The sequence below is a fragment of the Pipra filicauda genome, unplaced genomic scaffold (assembly GCF_003945595.2).
Source record: "Pipra filicauda isolate LSUMZ 115617 unplaced genomic scaffold, ASM394559v2 scaffold251_size2273266_pilon, whole genome shotgun sequence".
NCBI classification, from domain to species: Eukaryota; Metazoa; Chordata; class Aves; order Passeriformes; family Pipridae; genus Pipra; species Pipra filicauda.
Window position 1 is genome coordinate 1300214 of NW_024104367.1, and position 19243 is coordinate 1319456.

General features: G+C 45.4%; 1 long non-coding RNA gene across 3 annotated transcripts; it reads left to right on the plus strand.

The window, feature by feature from the left end:
* Nucleotides 1-1540: 1540 nt before the first annotated feature.
* On the plus strand, nucleotides 1541-15238 carry LOC120323406. Of its 3 annotated transcripts, none has more exons than XR_005563797.1 (3): nucleotides 1541-1824; nucleotides 7555-7652; nucleotides 14574-15238. It is a non-coding gene; the product is annotated as an uncharacterized LOC120323406 (long non-coding RNA). The 3 variants fall into 3 exon arrangements; XR_005563798.1 differs by having other exon boundaries at nucleotides 14577-15238; XR_005563799.1 differs by lacking the exon at nucleotides 14574-15238 and adding an exon at nucleotides 11634-12316.
* Nucleotides 15239-19243: the final 4005 nt, after the last annotated feature.

The following is a 19243-nucleotide window of genomic DNA, read 5'->3' on the forward strand; positions in this document are numbered from 1 at the left end:
CCTACATTGAGGAATCTAAGCTCCTTAACACCATGACCAACACATTCCAGAGGCCAGCAGGTGTGATACTTTCTGTGGCATGAATAGACATGGAAATGGAATTTGGTAAGAGCTACCATGGGGTGCAAGGCAGAAAAGTTTGAGGGGCTTGCTAGTTGAGTGACAGTGACTACAAAACCCAGAATGCTTTAACCTTGTACAAATACAGCAGATAAATACAAAACAAACAGTGCTCCCTGGAAAAAAAGGGTAAATTATGAGAAAAAAACTCAATATGATTTATGTATAACATTGATCTGTATGCCTGGTACTTTTACAGTCATAAATTCAAGACTTTCTGTAATGTTTTGGCAATGTTTTGTCTTGGGGTTATTTTGGAGCTGTTAGAGACAGAAAGTGCCCAACTTGGGTGACATTTGAAGTGGAAGTGGAGGTTTGCTGGTGCAATTCCACCCCAAACACAGCATCACCTTCCAGTGGCCAAAGGGAATCAGCACTGGCCCCAATGCCTGTGTGATGTGTCAAGTGCCAGGATCAGTCTTCATACAGAAATACCACTGTGGCTCAACACTCCCTTGAGCAGCCGAGCAGTATCTAATGCTTCCACTCTCCATGTCCTTGCTAGAGCCAGCAGCAGGAGAAGCTTTAAGAGATGAAGATAAATTCCCAGATCAGGAGTTTTCAAGGAGAAGAGTTAAGCAGCAGAATTCAACCCGGGATTGGTGCAAATGTGGCGTGTCTGCGCAGCCCTGGGCACCCTGCATTGTCCCCAGTCGTGCAATTCTTTGAAAACAAGCAACTTTTTGCAATTATTTGCTGGCATTCCATGAAAAGCAATGCCCCCTTCAATTCTTCCTTTCTGGGCTTTTTATTGAAACCAGGCAGTCAAAAATATTCCAGTTCTATTGGAAAAAGGACACAAGGATGGTTTTTGCCTGTGTGGCAATTTTCTTCTTCTTGCTCCTGGCGACAGCCTATTCTTCTGCAGGACTTGAACAATAAAGGTCTCAAACAAAGGCAGGTCTCACAGCTGGGGAAAGGACGCTTGAGGTCAGGGCTCCTTCCTTAACCCCCGGTGAGGTCAGTGTCATGGGTTGTGCTGGTCCTGCTTTCCTGGGTGAGACTCTGCACAGCCTGTGGGAACTGATTCACCAAGCCCAGGGGGGAAGGAATTACAAGATCTCCTGCAGGATGGGGTTCGCAGTGCTCTCAGACCACTGGGATTCAGCCCCTCGTGCTGCAGAGAGGCCGCCTCCACCAAGGCCCGTGCCAGCCCTGGGCTGAGAGACTCCCTCCACCACTCTAATCTGACTCCTCTGCTTAAAAGTAATTTTTAAGCCACAATTTTAGACTTCCTGACTGAGTGGGGATTTTTTAAACAACATTTTCTGAGCCAAATCCATCAATTTAGGAAAACTCACACATACAGAAATGCACAAATATATAATCTGTGTGCAGTTCTGTACCACTCAATAACACGTTTTTTTTTTTCCCTTTGGACTCCACAGCCCCTCTTTAACATGGAAAACCCATTTGTCTACCTCACTGGATACTGAGTGGATGAATACATTAACTGCTTTGCAGCACGTTGGCCTGGTTTATTCCTGGTCAGGAACATCAGCATATCTGCACCTCAGCCAGACTCTGGGAAATCAGTGAACCACGTAAACCACAGCACCGTGGGGAGACTGAAGTGAGCTAATGCTCAGCTCATACAAACCACGTGGTGATTGAAACTCAGGAAAAGAAACTGATGACAGAGCCAGGTAAAACTGGCACAATCCAGTGTATTCGTGGAGTTAAACTCCTATCTTCCATGGCAAGGTGAGACAAAAATGGCAGGCTGTCATCGCTCTCTCTATTTTTATTTCCTCCCTGTCACTCAGTACCAAAATGCCTTTTTTGTTGGAAATTCTGTCTGGTCCATCCCAAAGGTGGTGCCTGGTGCCTCCTCTTGCTGCTCTGAAGCCTTCCTGCCTCCCTTTCACGGGCACAGACATTTTCATGAAATAGTAGTGAGCAGAACCCCCAAACCAGCCACCACAGAGACATCTCCTGCTGTGTAACTTGGGAGGGACTTCACACTCTCAGACTATCATTTCAGTCCCTGGAATCTTCCATGGTGGGAGTTCAGCAAGAGCCAAAGGCATTTCTCCTTGCAAACAACATTGCAAGGCACTTCTCTCTGCCTCCCCATTTACAGTAGAGCTCCCACTTTCTCTTTCTTACCATGTTCTTTTTACCCCTTTTGAACTCATGCGGCAACACACATCTTCCCCAGTGGTGGCTTAGTAATGGGTTTGGCTTAAACCACTTCCTCTTGCCCTGTCACTCCATGCCCTTGTCCAAAATCCCTCTCCAGCTTTTTCAGGTACTGGAAGGGTCAATAAGGCCTCCCCAGAGCCTTCTCTTCTCCAGGCTGAACAACCCCAATTCTCTCCACAGATACAGAACTTGTCCCTTTAAAACAGCAATGTCAGAGGGTTTGTTTAGGAGCTGAGAGGTGTTTGGCTGCTTCAATTCTGTCATTTTGTAAGATCACGTGATTCAGATGTGCACTGGAGCAGATTCTTGTGGATTCATATGGCATCAGCTTACTCTGAAATCTGGCTGTTGATGACCTACAGGGGAGGTTTTGGCTGAAGGAATAGCCCAATGTTAGGCATCACTTTAGCTGCGGATGGCTGTGCCATAATTTGTAGATAAAACCCTGGATGCTTTCAGCTTGCACTCAAAGGGCCTCATGTCAGGTAACAGGAGTCCAAAATAGTAGAAAAATGAAGGATTTTAAGTCTTTATTGTGAGAAGAATTCTTACCCCCATCTGCAAGTGTACAAGCATGCAGGTAAGTGTTTATGCTGTCGAAGTCGAGTGGAAAATCCCTCTGGGATGGGAGGAAAAAAGATTCCTTTATGCCTATACAGCAAGAAATCTCAGTGGTCTTGTCATCAAAAGAACAGGTCTGGAGCACGATCCTGCAGTTCAGGATAGAGGGATATGGAGATGCCCTGTCTTTGCCTCTGGAAAAGAGGCAGGTTGGGGTCCTCACCTGCGGCACTATTTGATATAAACACCCATTTTGTGGCAGCAAAGCCACCTACAAGCACTGGAATAGCTCCATCCCAGCTTGGGACTCCCTCTTCACCCTTTATACTTCTGTACAGCTGGGGGCCAAACTGGAAGCATCCCATTCCCAGTGAATTGCTATCACAAAATTATGTGTATTTTTCTTCTGCTATGTTCCCAGTTGGGATGTTTTGGTTTCTTTCCTAGTTCAGAATATTTAACATATTTTAACTTTTGTGACAGAAAAGAGTTTGCTATTGCCATTACATCAAAAATCAAGTCAGCACCTGGTGGGTTTGGCTCGCATTAGTACCTTCTGGTAAAGAAGTGTGAAGAATGGAATAGAAATACCGAGTCCCTGAACACAAAACCCTCCCTGCCTGCAAGGACGGTTCCCCCAGTGCCTCTTTTTGATGGCCATAACCCCTGAGCAGGTGGCAGCTGAGAGGACAAGCGCAGGGCTGCATTTTTCTGTACAAAACAGAATGGGAAGTGCAGTCACTGATGCTGGTTGGGGGCTGCCTGGTACTCTTCAATTTTTTAATAACCTTCTCGACTGGAGAGCCAACTTCCCCTTTGATGTGGTGCTGGTTTCATTAGTACTTGCTCAAGGTGAATACCTGATTAGCCACGGGGAGCTGAAAGGGTCTTTCTTCTCCTTTTTATTTCTACTTTCATAATACTTACTACAGACAAAGAGTCCCTGTGCCCTTCTCGAGTTAGAAATAAAAAAAAAAAAGTGGTATTGGGCCAAAATAAGTGAGTTTGGACATGTTTGGCAGTTCAAACGGATTAAATCTCACAGCCACAGCTGAGCTTTTTCTGTGAGTTATTTCCCTGCTGCACTTCATGGTGTTTTCAGTCTTTTGGGGCTCTTTCCTCTCTCTCAAGTCCAGGGCAGCTGCAGAAGGGTTGGGAACAAGCATTTCATTGCCCCTCATCACAGTGGCCCTTCTGCACAAGGACCATGAGGGATTTGTGAGCACAGAAGGTCTTACCGGGGGTCTGATTCCTACACCTGCAGGAACAGAGCTCTGCAGATGGATGAGTTTCAGCAAGGTCAAGGCTCTTCTTCCAGTTTTCTGCTGAAATAGACCTGTCAACCCACTGGGAAACAGTCCTTCTGAAATGCCAGATAGATCCTAAGTGTCTTTTTATCCCTTCTTTCCCCAGGAAAGCACTGCAATAAGAGACAGATTATCCAGTCTCATATGTGAGTTCAAGAAGAGGGCTGCAGTTTGGGGGCAAAAAGTAGGAAAGCTTTGGTTACCAGAGAACTCCTGAGAAATAAAGTCATCTGACCACTTGCAAAGACTTCACAGATTTCTGTCTTTGATTTCCTTCATGATTTTGAAGACAGAAGACACAGTAACAAGTACTCAGAGGCTTCTCAGAGATGCTACAAGCTGTTGACTGAATTTCAGGCCAGTTTAGACATCACTCCTGCTCTCTTTCCAGAACCCATCAATTTGTCATTCTAGATAAGCTCAATTATCGGTGCAAAGGGAAAGAAACTACTTTCTCCTGCTTTGGAATCATAATATAATTGTAACAGCAAGCACTTAAAGAGCTGTTCTGCACTGGAGGTGCCAATATGCTCTGTAAAATACTGTATTGCAGCCAAGGCAATGGACACATGAGAAGGTAGTGACTCGCCTGTTGCAAGAGGAGGAGATGGGTCCCCTGAGGGGGATGTATTGGCATAGTTAAAGTCAGCTTTGCATGAAACCTTCGGCCTTTTCCACAATATTTTGCCATTTCACAGTAATTCTGATTTTGAACTTATTTTTCCCATTCTCCTGTTAGCATGCCAGGACTCCAGGACCCAAAGTTCCCATCTACTGGCTCAAGCCTGGGGTTGATAGCTCATGAGGCTCCATCCAAAAGCAGAGAGCCTTTGAACACTGTTCCCTAAGTGTATCTTGCAGGGACCAGCCTTTCCCAGCACCCCGCTGAGTCTGCTGCCTGTGACAGACAATGCTGCATCATTCCAGAAAATGGTGTGGAACACCACTTGTATAATCAAAGATCACCAGTGTCCTTACCAGCATCTTGCAGATTCAGAGGTTTTTTAAAGGCAGGAAGAACCAGCAGCTCAATTCTGACAGCACACAGCACAGCCTCCTCCTCTAGCCCTGCTCTCAACCCAGTGACCTGGTGCTTCCCCCACAAAGCCCACAGGCACAGGCACCACGTCACCCCTTGGTCTTCTTTGGATAAACCCAACAGACAGAGCTCCTACATCTGGCTACAAAATATTTTTGGTAGTCCTTGGGTTGTCTCCAGCTTCTCCCTCCCACCAACACCAGCTCAGCCCAGCCTCCAACATTTTCTAAACCTGAACACACAATGGGATTGCAGCGCTTCAGCCACCAAAGGCCAAAATTCCCCCCCAGGCTGCCCCCCAGCTTGCCCTGGTGGTGGGGGGACAGCACAGCTTTGCATCCCTCCACTTTAAGGTAGATTTTATTTGCTCAAATCAGTTTATTAAGTCGTGTGTCTTGCAGTGAGTGACATTCTCCCTTTTTAGCAGGATGGGATTTTAATGGAAATTGCCCTCTCACATCACTGTGAAATCAAGGTGGTTGGTCAGCTGGTAAAATCCTCTTATAGAAAGCCCAGCTTTCATTCTTTTTATGCTGCTTCAGTCCTGGGAAATTATCCCTTTGGAGCTACCCAATATATTCATTACTGTGCTGGTCCATCCTCTATCCTCTCTCCTGCCTCTATTGAATCCGAGTCCCAGCCATATGCTCCTCAGACACTGTCAGCTTCCAACACACAGACCAATCTGTCAGGATGGAATCTGAAATACTGTTATCTCGTGTTGGGTGTAATATCTCCTGGGCTAGAAAATGATCACACATCATTTGAGAAACTTCAAAGAGATTTATTTCTGGTTATATGAGACTCCCAGCATACATCTTTATGATTGAAGTCTCCCATTACCCGGTATTTCTTTCCATTTATTACGGATAAAAGCTCCAGAAGCAGCTCACCTCTTAATGTGAACCCATGGTCTGTAATCCCCTTTACAGGCACCACACACTCACCTCTCTCTATACCTCCCAACTTCTATAGTCAGGGCTTTAATATCTCTGTATTTAACAGCTAAACGGGTCACGGTCTCTTTTCCCCTCTGCCTTTTCTCTTGGGCACACACTGCTGTTCACACACACGTTGTACTCAGCAGTTTAAATGCTTCAGTCATACAAATCAGCCTCCCCTCACTCCATTTTGGCAACTGTATCAGATTTCTTTTAGTTAACAAACATTTTCAATTCCTGCCATTGTCAGAAGCATGAAGAATGAAGGAGGAAAGTGTTCATACAGCCACCGGAAATTAAACAATTTGCTTGGGCCTGTGATCTGCCTCGATGGATAAAACAAATCTGCCAGTGGCATTTTGGAAGGTGCTCTTAGGCAAACCACTGCCTCTGCCCTGCTACACCAGGCAGCATGATGGAGGAGTGCTATTAAACATTGTCAGTCAGACATCTGGGGAGTAATAAATAAAATTCATGGAAGAAATAGGATAAAAGCAGGGAGCTGCAGGGAACTCTGCAGCATCTGCAGAAGATGTTCAAAGTCAACCTTGCAGCTCCTGCTTGGAGGAAAGCCCTCTGCCTTTGTTTGGGCGTCAGCAGGAAGGGATGTTTATAGGTTGTGTCTTTTAAAGTACAGCAGGATTGAGTCAGAGCGTGTGTTTACATTGGGTTGTTGGGCGTTTTAAATATCAGCACCAAGTCCCAAGAATAAATTACTATGGTGGGAAAATAAGGTAATGTCACTTTGTACTGATGCAACAAATTTTAGTGCTGCAAAGCTAGTGGGTAACAGGGCAAGGCTGTGCCTGGTGATACACCTGGTGCAGTGGTGTTTGCTCACAAAGCTGAGCACTGGCAGGTCCACGGGATTTAGAGGAGGAAAGACACACATGGTGGTACAAAACACCACCTTATTAATGACAGCTTTTTGGTCCAGGCAGATGTAAACAGGCCAGGGAGGAGGCGTAGCCAGTAATTGCTCCAGGAGTAGGAGGCAGCCATTCCTAAAATAACCAAAACTTCCTCAAAGTCTCTGAAAACACTCTTCATAACCACAGCAAGAAGAGACTGGGACCAGTTCAAACCAGCACTGCACCGTGTACTGGGATTCCTCTCCGTGGTGGGGAGTGGTTCCCCCTTGGCAGAAAAAAACATTGACTAACCCAGGAAGAGTTAAAATCTCACTGCAGTTCACAGAATCATGAAACAGGCTGGGTTGGAAGAGACTTTTAAAATTCATCCAGTCCAACCCCCTTGCAATGAGCAGGGACATCAACTAGATCAGGTTGCTCAGAGCCCTGTCCAACCTGGCCTTGAACGTTTCCAGGGATGGGGCAGCCACAACCTCTATGGGAAACGTGTTCTTGTGCTTCACCTTCTGAGTAAAGAATTTCTTCCTAATATTTAATACCTATCTAATATCTTCATTTTTTCCAACCAGCTTCTAAGAGCCTGGGCTCAACTCCAAAGAAATTGGTCTCGATTTAGTGAAGGGGCTTGGACGTGTGTGAAACCCAAATGAATGGGCAGCAGGACCAGGTAAGAGAGTTGAAGGTGAGATCTCTAAACAAGGTGTCCCTCCCAGTGTTTTCATGGGGAGGGCCTCTTGTGCTGTTCAAAATTATTTCCTTCTGTTAGGTTTGGTTTATTCTGTATTTTTATACACCGCTGATACGGTGGAGCCCTGCCAAAAATGGATGTTAAAATGCCAAAAGGAGGAGAGGCTCTGCTGAAACCTTTCTGAGTCAGTAGGAGCCAGGAAGCAGGGAAGCCACAGGCACTTCTGTTCATGCACAAGTTCCAGCCCCAAAGTGCAGGCTCTGGAAGCTGGATTTTACCTAATCATCTGCATTAGACCCATAATGATCTGTCACAGTTTTAAGCAGGTGCACTTTTGCCAAGGCTACAAATTGCCCTGAGATATCCACAGCCCAAAATCCTAAGAGAGTCCAAATCCCTCTGTGAGGCACTAACACATTCAGTATGAATTTCACACAGAAGACCTTTTTTTATTTGTTTTTAACATGAATACTGTCCTTGGCATCCTATAAGACATGCTACATTCCCAGGGGCATAAATGGAGGTTTGTTGCAGCTTTGACTGGTCTCTTGTCAGACATACAACATCTAATTCACTGCAGTGTTTCTACTTGTCCCACTCTGGTTGGATGTACACACTCCCAACCATTCCACTACTCCTTCTGGCTGGGAGGGTTCATATCTTCTTTGATTCCTTCATCTCCTGAAAAGGAAAAGAAAAGGGGACAGTGCTGGAGATCGATCGGTGTGTGGCTCAGCCCCAAAGTTGGGGCAAGGTATCTCGAGGGACCTTTCCATTTGTACAGAATGGAATAGTGGTGTTTGTCCACAGGGAGCATCCAGTCTCTCTCCCTGGGTGTTCCTCTCATCCCAACCTGCAAATCGCCTGTGAGTGCCTACATCTGGATTTGGTTTACGATTTGCTTTTTTAGTCAGGGGAGAGAAGCAGGTTCATCTCATCTTAAATTTGGTGTCTGAACCTGCTTGGGTGAACTGCCCCCGGGATGAGTCTCTGCCATCATCAGTGGAAAGGGTTGGATGGGGCTGTGCTTGTAGGGCCCCACTGTTAGGTTCGGTCTGAGGAAAAATGTGGAGACCTTCTGGCCTCTGATCATCCTTGCTGAGCTGAGAAAGAAAGACTCTCAGGCACAGCGTGTAAAACACTTCCCTTCCCACAGCCTTTTCCTCTCTGTTTGGTGAGAAGATGACATTTCCATTCACACAGCATTCAGCACAAGGCACCCCCATTCCCATTTCATCCTTGGGCGCCGCTCTAGGAAAAATAATAAACAGCTGAGTGTGGTGGTGGGGTTTGGGAACGGTTCCAGCTCACAGTTAAAGGACAGGCCCCGTTATTTCTTGATGAATAACAGCATTTACAGAAGGCCTTTCACCCCGAGGTGCTTCACAAACTATAAACATACATCACCACATCACAGAACGGGCAAAACAGCCAACTTCAAAGTTACAGCTGGGAAAATCCCACAGGCAGCCCAGTGCAGAGAGCGACTCACCTGCCAGATACCAAAAAGCAAGGCAGTCCTACACACACGGAGGGGCTGCTGCTAGACTTAGGCATGTCCAAGCTGCAAAGTAGACCACAGGATTGTCCTTCTCCTCTCTGGAAATTATCTGTATGGTCTTTAAATGTCTGTGTTTAAACAATGCTACTCCCTCACTGCCAAAGTTGAAACCATTTGTGTTTTATTGTGTTCCAACATGTTTGTAAGGTCCATGTGATTGTTCACCTTTATTTCCTCTCCAAACAAGGGTTCCTCTCCATTTCCTTCACACATGCCCGTGCCAGCCACAAACAACTGCTGGTTGATGCGACACTACACCAGTGCAAAGACCCAAAGGAGCAACTAAAAAGATGCATAAAAGATGTATAAAAATGACAGCTAAAGGGGCCTTAAAAAAGATGATTCAGGAGTTTTTAGTGTCAGGAAAACTCAGCTGCCAAGATTTGGTTTCACAACTTTGAAAACCTCAGAGAGTGAAAGAGCCTGAAGCTGAGTGTGGAGGTGAGGAGCGTGCCCCGAAGGTGGGTCTGGAAGGACCTGGAGCCCCCTGTCCTGAGGGTCCAGCACCTTCTCTCTGACAGCAAATGTGGGATCAAAACAGGACCATGCCATGCACAGGCTGCATCGTGGACATTTCTCAGCATCACTGACCACCTGGGTGATTTTACCCCCACCTTCAGGAGCCTGGATAGGGATCAGCAAATGGAACCTCATGCTCCAATTAAGTGACACTTTTACAGAGGAATCACAGGACATAAAGTGTGTAAAAAGCCCAAGGGTTCAGAGACAAATTTCAGCATCTGACTGTCATCCTTGGTTTGCATTCACCAGTTTATACTGGGACTTTCTGCTTTCTAGAAGGTTCCCTGCCTGCCCCAGTGAAGGGGCTTCAGTGCTGGTGGTGAGCATGGAGGCTTTGCAGCCAGGACTTTTCTCCTGGTTTAGGTAGCACAATGCAGGTTCATTCATTCCTTGCTGGAACAGACTGAATCAGCAGACGGACAAGGCAGTAGAAGGACATCATTACAGTCAGGGGTGAGCAGGGAATGGTAAATTTAATTTCAGATGTAATTGTCCAAAGGAAAATGCAGATGATGCAAAAAGAAAAGCTTCTCAACAGTGTAATTTAAGGCACTAAAAAATAAGCACACAAATTTAATACAGGAACCCCCAAATTAGAGACATCTAGAAACCATCTGAACACTTTCTTCCTCACTCCAGTTTCCCCAGTGCTCTGACTGCCACAGTTAGTGCTGCAAGGCCAGGTTTGGTTTCAGAGTGATTAATGATTAGCACCAGCCACAATTTTTTTCAATCCTTTCTGAAGATCAGGGGAGGGGAAAAAATGCAGCTCAGTCAGAATTTCTGCCTCATGTTCCATGCTCTCAGCAGGGCTGGGCTCTTGGAACACCAGTGGGAGCTACAGGAGCAGAGAGTATTACCAGGAGAGGATTTGCTCCATCTCACAAGTGACCCACCCCTTTGGAGCTGATCTTCCTTTTCTTTTCTGCTATTTATATGAATAAACTCCTCCCCAAACAGTTTGCTGAGTGATAAGAACTCGGATCATCCATTACCCGCCTCGTGTCAGGCGGCTGCCGCGGTGGGAATGAGATTTGCATGTGGTCGGGCACATGGTCCTGCAATCACAGCCTCCCCTAATTGCACATTAGCATGAATTAAAGCCTGGCTGCAGGGATGTTGCTTCCCTATTTCGTCCCTGCAATGGTTTCTGTTGTGGCAGTTGCTGCTGAAAAATCCCCACTTTGGTGATCAAACCAAACCTGAAAGTGGTGTTGGGCTGCACCACAAACGAGTCCATTTTAGGCAGCAGATACAGTTTCCAGTGGAACAGCGTTGCCCTTGCTGAGTTACCTCCCTCTGCCAGTGCTTCCTGTTTTTTCATTGTCTTTGAAGCTTTACATTTATTTGTAAGCATTAAATCAGAATTTAGTTACACTAAGAAACATTGGAATTATAAATAATCTAATCCTAATACAAGTACAGAAATGAATAGGTATGGAATACTGAAAAGGTATCACTGGAGTCTCTCCTCTTAAACAGGCAGTGTAGAAGACATGATTATACATTCTTGTGCCAAGGTGTGAGAACATATCACGCCTAGACATTATCTCATTAACATCCTGTTCATTCTCAAATCTAAATCCAGATAACAATTGTTTCATTATGTGTGTATATATAATTTGTGGGTTGTCTGCCTTTTGGTGAAGTCAAGACATACAAGGCTAATGCAAATACATGAATTTCATTCCCACAGCAGACCAGCATCTTCCACAGGTCCCTTCTTCGAGGTTAAAAGGCGTATTTGAAAAGGACTTTTTTTTTTTAATTACCCTCTTTGCATCCAGGTAAATGACTGAATTGGTACTGACCATACCATGTACAGGTCACTAAAGTATGTACCACGACCTAAACCCCATTCCATCCATTCCTAACAGGGCAAATACATTCGGAGCATATTGTGCAGATGCTGCTGTAGCTGGAGAAAGGAAAGACAGTCTGATTAACCTCATTCCCTGATAAAAATCACACCAAACACTCTGAGAGAAGAGGATAAACATCCTACCTCAAAGTCTCATTTTACCCACGTTGCCCTCCAAGTGCTTGAGAAGCCACAGAGGGACTGCACTTTGTCGATATCCCAACGGAAGGCTGAGGTTACCTCCAACACACCAGAAATTTTTTTTAACACCTTCAGCTACAAATCCTTTATGGAATTACAAACAAGAGATTCTCTGGTTTCAAAAGGGTGGCAAAAAAGCAGACTCTCCTCCAGGACATGGCTCAGTGGATGGTATAACCACCTTCCGAAGAGAGAGCCTGAAACACCAGCACCGTCTGTAACAGCTTTTCACCTTGCCAAGAGCAAGGCTGGGGGGGCAAAGATAGTTTAGGTAGTGCTGTGCTGGTGTGCCCACCTTGCTGCTGATACTCAAACGTGGCAGTTGAACACTGTATCTCCCGTTACCCCATTTTTAATGCAGCTCGGGGGAGTTTTGTGTTAGATTTCCAGTCCGGCTGATGAGGGAATTGATGCTGGGCTTCTGTAAGAAATGTGTCTTGTAACAGTACAGCATGTTGATGAAGTAACCAAAACAATATAAAACCACTGTGAAACACATTAAATGGATTAAGAATTGGCTAACTTAATGTCTTAAATACAATTATAACCAGAGAAATTTTCTTTGAGTGGGTGTGTGTTTGGATAGATCCCGCAGGGACTGGTTCTTGGCTCTACGCTATTGTATTTTATCAACAACTTAGGAAAAAACCTTTAAATCATTATCAACAGATTTTTCAGATGAAAAAGGCTGGGAAAATGGTCAAAAGAAGGAAATCAGGCCACGGATACAAACAGGTAATTGGCAATCTGAAGGTAAGCAAGTGCAACCAAGTCACAAGATCGGAGAAAGAAGAACTTTGTCTAGTGGGGGCTGTGGTGGTTCTATACTGGAGAGCCATGACCAAAAAAAGGGTTGCAAGTCAAAATGAGTAATCAACTGTCCATGAACTGACCCTAATCTTTGTATGTATAAGCAGAGGAAATCCAGGGAGAAGAGGATGATAATGTTGTCTGGGTATTCCCCATCTCTTGAAACTGCTGCCAACCCATTGTGCCCTGATCTTATGTCCACAAAGCAAGTGGGAGGTTGAAAAGCTGGAGACAATTCAAGAAAGGGGCACAAGAATGTACACAAGCCTGAGAAAGATGATTTGCAGGGAGAGATTTAAGGAGCTTAGTCCATGTAGCATGTCAAAAGAAAGCTAAGGGGTGGCTGGACACTGATCTGAGAACCTCCAGGGAGAAATCCAATATCCAAAGTTGTCTTCATCCTTGCCAACAGGAATGTCCCATGTCACCAGCCTTGGTCCAAGTTCCCACACGAGGTACACGCCTTGGTCATGTCCTGCCACCTTAGGTGGGGAACACACCGACCTTTCTTTCGAGGAGAAATCCAGGAGCCTGGCCCAACCAGAGCTATGGCAGCTCTGGCAGGTCCTCCCAGCCAGCAAAGCCAGGACTGGGAGCCTGTTGTGCACCAGATTTTGAGTGTGAATGTGGCCAAAGAATTCAGGGCTGGGATCCTCCAGCTCTGTTTTCATTCTGTGGTTTCTGTCTCTGTTCTGATCCCAGTGCCAAGGAAATGTTGCATTGTTTGAGAGATGTGAATCTGGTGGCATAGCCTGTCTCTTCCAAGGCTCTTCCAAGGCTCTCATCTGATCTCTCAAGAGAGAGGCTAAACTAAGGGACAGAGATCACAAGCTTAGGCAGGGAACTGCTGTGCCTTTTCCCCCCAAAGGAAGGAAGGATTATGTACTGACCAGCTCGAGCAAGAGAAGGGAAAGGCTGGAGAGCAGCAACACTTTGGAATGCTGTACATGAGAAAGACATTAAAAATAAGCTTTTTGCTGGGCCCATATATCAGCAGCATTTATTTCCCTCATCCTACCTGGCCCTTTCGGAGACCTCTTATCTCATCACTTCAAAGGCCAGTAGTCAAAGACAACAGTTGCGCACAAAGGTCAGACAGGGGTGGTTCACATCAGGATGATCCATCTGGATGCAGATCCTGCCTGGAGTGCGGCCCCTCCCTTTGTGTGGGGGTTTTCTTCTCAGCTCTACTGGGAGATGGCTGGAAGTACAATGAGGGGGAAAAAAAACCAAAAATGGTGAATACGTAACAGGAACAATTTGTTCTTGGATTTAGAGCTGTCTATGGACAGTATGTAAGGCAGTGTTTTGAGTGAAATATTTGACTAATGATCCCTACAAGGAGTATGGAGTAATTAGTGCCTGGAAGTGATACAGAGGGATATGGGGAAGCTGGAAGCGGGTGGAACAGAGTGGGATCACAGCAGCAGCTGAGAAAAGCCCACACCATTGGAGGTAGCTTTTCATGGGGGAAAAAACTGTGAAGAAAGTATGTGCTGAAGGACAAGCTGGATGCTTTAGCACACTTTTAAAGTGTCCTTAACACATTATAAGAATGTGCTAAAAACAATGTTCCTGCCTTTTACAAGCTGCATATTTTTAATTGCAGCAAACTATTGACTTGCACAAGCTTTACACAGCATTGGTGAAACTCAGGCCGTTATACTTCAGAATAATTGCATGAATTACTTTAATATTCAAACATTGGTGAATAAACAAGTATTGTCCTGCATTAAGTTCTCAGCAAACTGTTGCTTCTTCTGGTTGAACCTTGTGGTCGCTGCAAAGACGACTTTCTTGCAGCACCTCTAAAAGCTTCCATGCAAGTGCAAATGCGACGCATAATTTGAGGTCTCTTTCGCTAATTGCCCACGCAGCTGAATTCTACACAACAGCCACATTCCAAAAAGGCAGAATCTGAGCTGTTTATTTATTTTCCCTTCAGCAGGAACGAAGCTTTCCACGAAGGAGCGACTGCAGCTGAGATGAATTCAGCATCACAATGGTGAAACAAGAAGTGCATTCATGTACCAGCACGTTCAACTGCGAGTGGCGTTTGAGCCCCTCTGCGCCGTGGTTGCTATGGCGTCTGTGGGTGGTGGTGGGGACGGCAGGAGATTCCCAGCATAAATGCCAAACCACGCTCTAATATATCTCACACTGACCCACTATTAATTCAGTGGCTGCTCTTTTATCGCTAAAGGAAAAGAAAAAAAAAACCAGCTCAACTTTCACTTCCAGAAGGGATGTGAAATTCAAACCAGCAGCAGCTGTAAGGGTGTAAATCACATGACAGAAACTTAAAAGGTTTGGGGTTTTTTGTGCTGCTGGGGCTTTCTGAGCCCATAGAAGGATTATAAGGAAATGGGAATAAGCTGATAGTCACACTAAAAAGTTGGGCTGTGCACTGGCTCGTGGACTTTCATCTTGCCATAAAATGTAAGGATTGTCAGAAATGCATATTAACTGAAATATGAGGTTTCAATTCCCTGTGAGTTTTCTCTAGGTGGACAGGAAACCTGTAGCAGAGCTGGGTATTTCTTTGGTCCTGTTCTCTTTATTTACACAAACTTTGGAGGTTTCTTTTCCTTAATCTGGAGAAGAATCAATAAAAAAAGTCTCTTTCATGGTCTTTTTCCTTGGGACTGTACTTATCATCTTTGTGCCAGAGGCTGGGACTTCTTTTTTCAGCTCCATGCAAGCCGTTCTCCATCCAGGTGTCCTCCACACACCTTTGTTTAGTCAAGGACAAGGGATTTTGTGTAATTGCTGCAATTGTTTCAATTATCTGTGTCTTTAACAAAGATCACTGGCTACTTACAGTTACATTAACTCTAACATGGCTCTAAAATAGTGTTGTGCATTGAAATATAATTATACAGGAAGCAGAAGGTATGGATTTGTGTTTCCTACTCCAGGCGAGCCCTTCATAAGCATCCTATCTGGACCATGCTGGTGGCTTTGTGCTCTCAGGGAGGTGACACCCTTCCTGCAGGCACACATTTTTGTAACAGCTCTGGAGGCTGGTATCAACAGGAATTTAGAGTCTGATGGCACTGGGCTCTTCCCAAGGGAGCAGCCTGCCTTAAACCAGGGCTTATCTGATGGCTGCAACAGGCTGTCCATGGTGAAAGGTGGGGAGTAAGACATTGCTGCTGGCACTGGAGAGTAAGATACCACCAGAAACAAGCTCAGCAGAGGATGCAAAACAGGCTCATAGGTGCCAGGACTTGTCTTCTTGCCTTTCCCTGCATTGTTTCCTGCCTGGCAGATCCTGACCAAGGTCACAGGCTGTTTCCGTCAGCCCCTAGCCCTGGAGCAGGGAATACTGGGACTATTCACGGAGAGCACGCAATCTCACTGCACAGAGGCAGCCAGGGTTTTTCTCCTGTTCTGTACCAGCATTTCAGCTCATCTGGCACTTTTCATTCAGGAGCATTAACCTACAGTCTAATATAATTATGTACTATATGCGTTTAAATTTTTAATTAGTTACATGCACTCGAGAGCAAATGGTCCCTTTTTCCCCTGATACACACACAGAACTCCTCTCAGCCTTAATGGGGTTTACATGGGTTTATCAAGTGATAATAAAAGCCTAAACGTTGGCTTCTGCTAACATTTACTGGGTAATTCCCTGCTCTCTCGGCACATGGGAAGTGTAACTGTGCACTGTTAAGTGCAACAGAATGGGGAGAAAAAACATTTAAGGTTAATTCTTGGCTTTACCCCTGTTACATACACGGTTCTCTTGGAAGTGTTAAGACAAATCCCACAGAAGGAAGCAAATCAAAGGGAAAACTGATTTAAAAGTTCTAGGTGGGTGTTTTCTCCCCTGCAAAGGGCACATCTGTACCTTGGAACAACTGGGTGAGTCTCTTTGCAGGAGGCTGCATGTTGGAGGCTGCAGCACAGAGAGTCCCTGCAGCACCTCACTCTTACTCGGAGGGGAATCCATGAAGGAGATAACACCAGCTGGGCTCTGAGGGGAAGCATGAGGAGATAACACAGCTGGGCTGATTTAATCTACTCTCATGTGCCTCCAGCCTCCCATCAGGCAGGCGTGAAGCAACAAGTACTTCAGTGCTATCCAGGCATTCCTTGGGGCTGGATACAGGGTTCAGTCCCAAAGGGTGAGACTTACCTCTCCCAAATTCAGCTGACTGCAGCCCAGGGCCCCCCATGGCTTTCTTGTCCCCACAGCACTTACATCTTTCCCCCAATACTGAGAAATAAAACTATTGCACTGAAGTTCAGTGACAGCAATTCCACCTGAACTGTGTGTTAATGTCCCTGGCTTCTCCATGATTTCTGGCTACAAAGCCTTGGCCTGTTTCTCGACCTGGAAGTGCCCTGGTCTTTAATGGTGAGAAGAAACCGCTACAAACGGGTGTGCACAAGTTGTGTCTCACCCCTGCTCTGTCCAGGCAGCTTTGGGGAAGAAAGGGCTACATTATGAACTGGATTATTGAGTCTCAGCCATTGCCACAGTTGTTCAAAACTAACCATTTTAAAGTCTCTTCATAGTAGCAGTATTTTTAATGCTTTGGGGGCTGAGTTTTGCATTAAGAACTCACTTTCTGTGGAGGTTTCTCGTGCAACACACACAAACACACAGCCTGGGTGTGCAGGTTCAGTGCAGAGTCTCGATATTGCTCTCCCAGCCATTTCTGATGTGCCACAGCAGAGGTAACTTTTAGAATTATTTGGTTTGGAAGGGACCTTAAAGATCAAGCATTTCCAATCCCCTGCCATGGGCAGGGACACCTCCTACTAGACCAGGACTTGTGAAGAGGAAGCAGAGTGGGAAGGGAGTATGGAAACACCAGCAATTTTAGTCACCATTAATAAAATTCCTAGCCACATGCTTAACCACTTCCCAGAGAAAATCAGGTTGGCATTAGCAGTAACACCATGCAGATCTGTTTATTGGAAAAATTGAAAAGGAAAACCTCTTTGGAGAGTGAGTGCTCCAGGCTGGTCTGCTGTTGGACAGATGCTGAAAACTGATCTCCCCAGGAACCCCACAGCCAGGAGGGACAAGCATTTATTGTGCCACTGCAATGCAGCTCCATGGAATTTGCTGCCTTTTATCCAGTGAGTGAAATAAAATAGGAAAGGGTTGGGGGTTTTTTAAACTTTCATATTGGAAAACTTGCCTGTTCTAAGGGGAATGTGGTGCAGGCTCAGCTGCAGGCAAATACAGCCAGAGGCATCCCACACACATACCAGCACATACACAGGAGCCATACACAATATGCAAACACTCTGAAATCCCAAACAAATATCTCGAAAATCAGTTGTGCTCCACATGGAACAAGGGGCCTGCCCACACACAGAATTAAGAAGTTAATTAGTGTTTAAATATTTTCTTGCAAGCTTTGGCACTATTGCTGCTTCAGTGAGTATAAAACTAGCAAGAACAAGTGACTAGGGGGGAGAAGAATTACTCTGGTTTTCACTGTGCTCTGATAAATTATAAAAATCATGCAGGTAAACTGTGCATGTTTTTATTACAGCTTCACTGTGACAGGACTGGGAACTGAGGGAAATACTTCTTTTTAAAAGCATATTCATTTTGATCTAGCAGTGACCTTTTAATACGTTCAGGTCCCTGCAGGGAAGATGAAGCTACTTGTGGTCTTGTGTAAGAAAGGATGAGGAAAAAAGGCACCTCAAGATGACATAAAATCAAGGATCAGCCATGGGGAAACAAGTTTTCACTGTCTGAGGTATTTCACCAGACTTGATGATCTATTCATTTTGATACATTCCCCCGTATGACCCCACGGTGGGATGGGGTTTGTTGGCTCTGCCAAGAAGACTCATTTGTCAGCTGGAGTTAGAGAAGGTTGGGGTTTCTCTGCTCTGGTTGGCTCTGGGCAGTGAGATACTGCTCACCCCTTCCTGCAGTCATTTTTATATTTACCCACCTGGGATAGGATTTTCAGTTGGAGAGGACCTACAATGAACACCTAGTCCCACTTCCTGACCACCTCAGGGCTGTCCAAATGTTAAAGCCTATCTTAAGGACGCTATCCAAAGTTTTTTAACTCACTGGTTTCTAATTTACCTCTAGTTTGCCAAGTTTGCAGGTTTGCTCTGAAGGCACAGCGCTTCCACTGCAGGTATTGAAGCTGTACATTTCTCTTTTCTGGCCTCTAGGGACTGAGTTTTAATTTAGGTGCTTCTGCTTCCAGAAACATGACTAGCAAGTCAAAATGGAGAGATCCTTGAATACTGCATTTGAAAAAGCCTGAGCAGTGAAGGGTTTGCAGGCTGAAGCACTCTGTGATCACAGTACTCGCTCACCAAGCTCAGAGTCTAGCAAATAGTTTTACACAGGACCAAGGCCTTATGGAAACAGGCATCAAGGATGGAGAGGGAAAACATCAGCACTTTAGTGCTTAGCAATTGCTGTCTGCACTACAGTGGTGACAGCCCAACCCTTCACAGTTCGCTTCTCTCGAGGGTTGATAAATGGTTTGATTTTCTGTGAGATTCTTTGTCTAGAGAAGTTCCCTGGTATCACCAAGAGTCAGATCAATGTTCCGAGCACAGCTGCAGTGAGGCAGCTGGCTGCCATCAGGATGTATTAACTCACCCCTCCAAGTT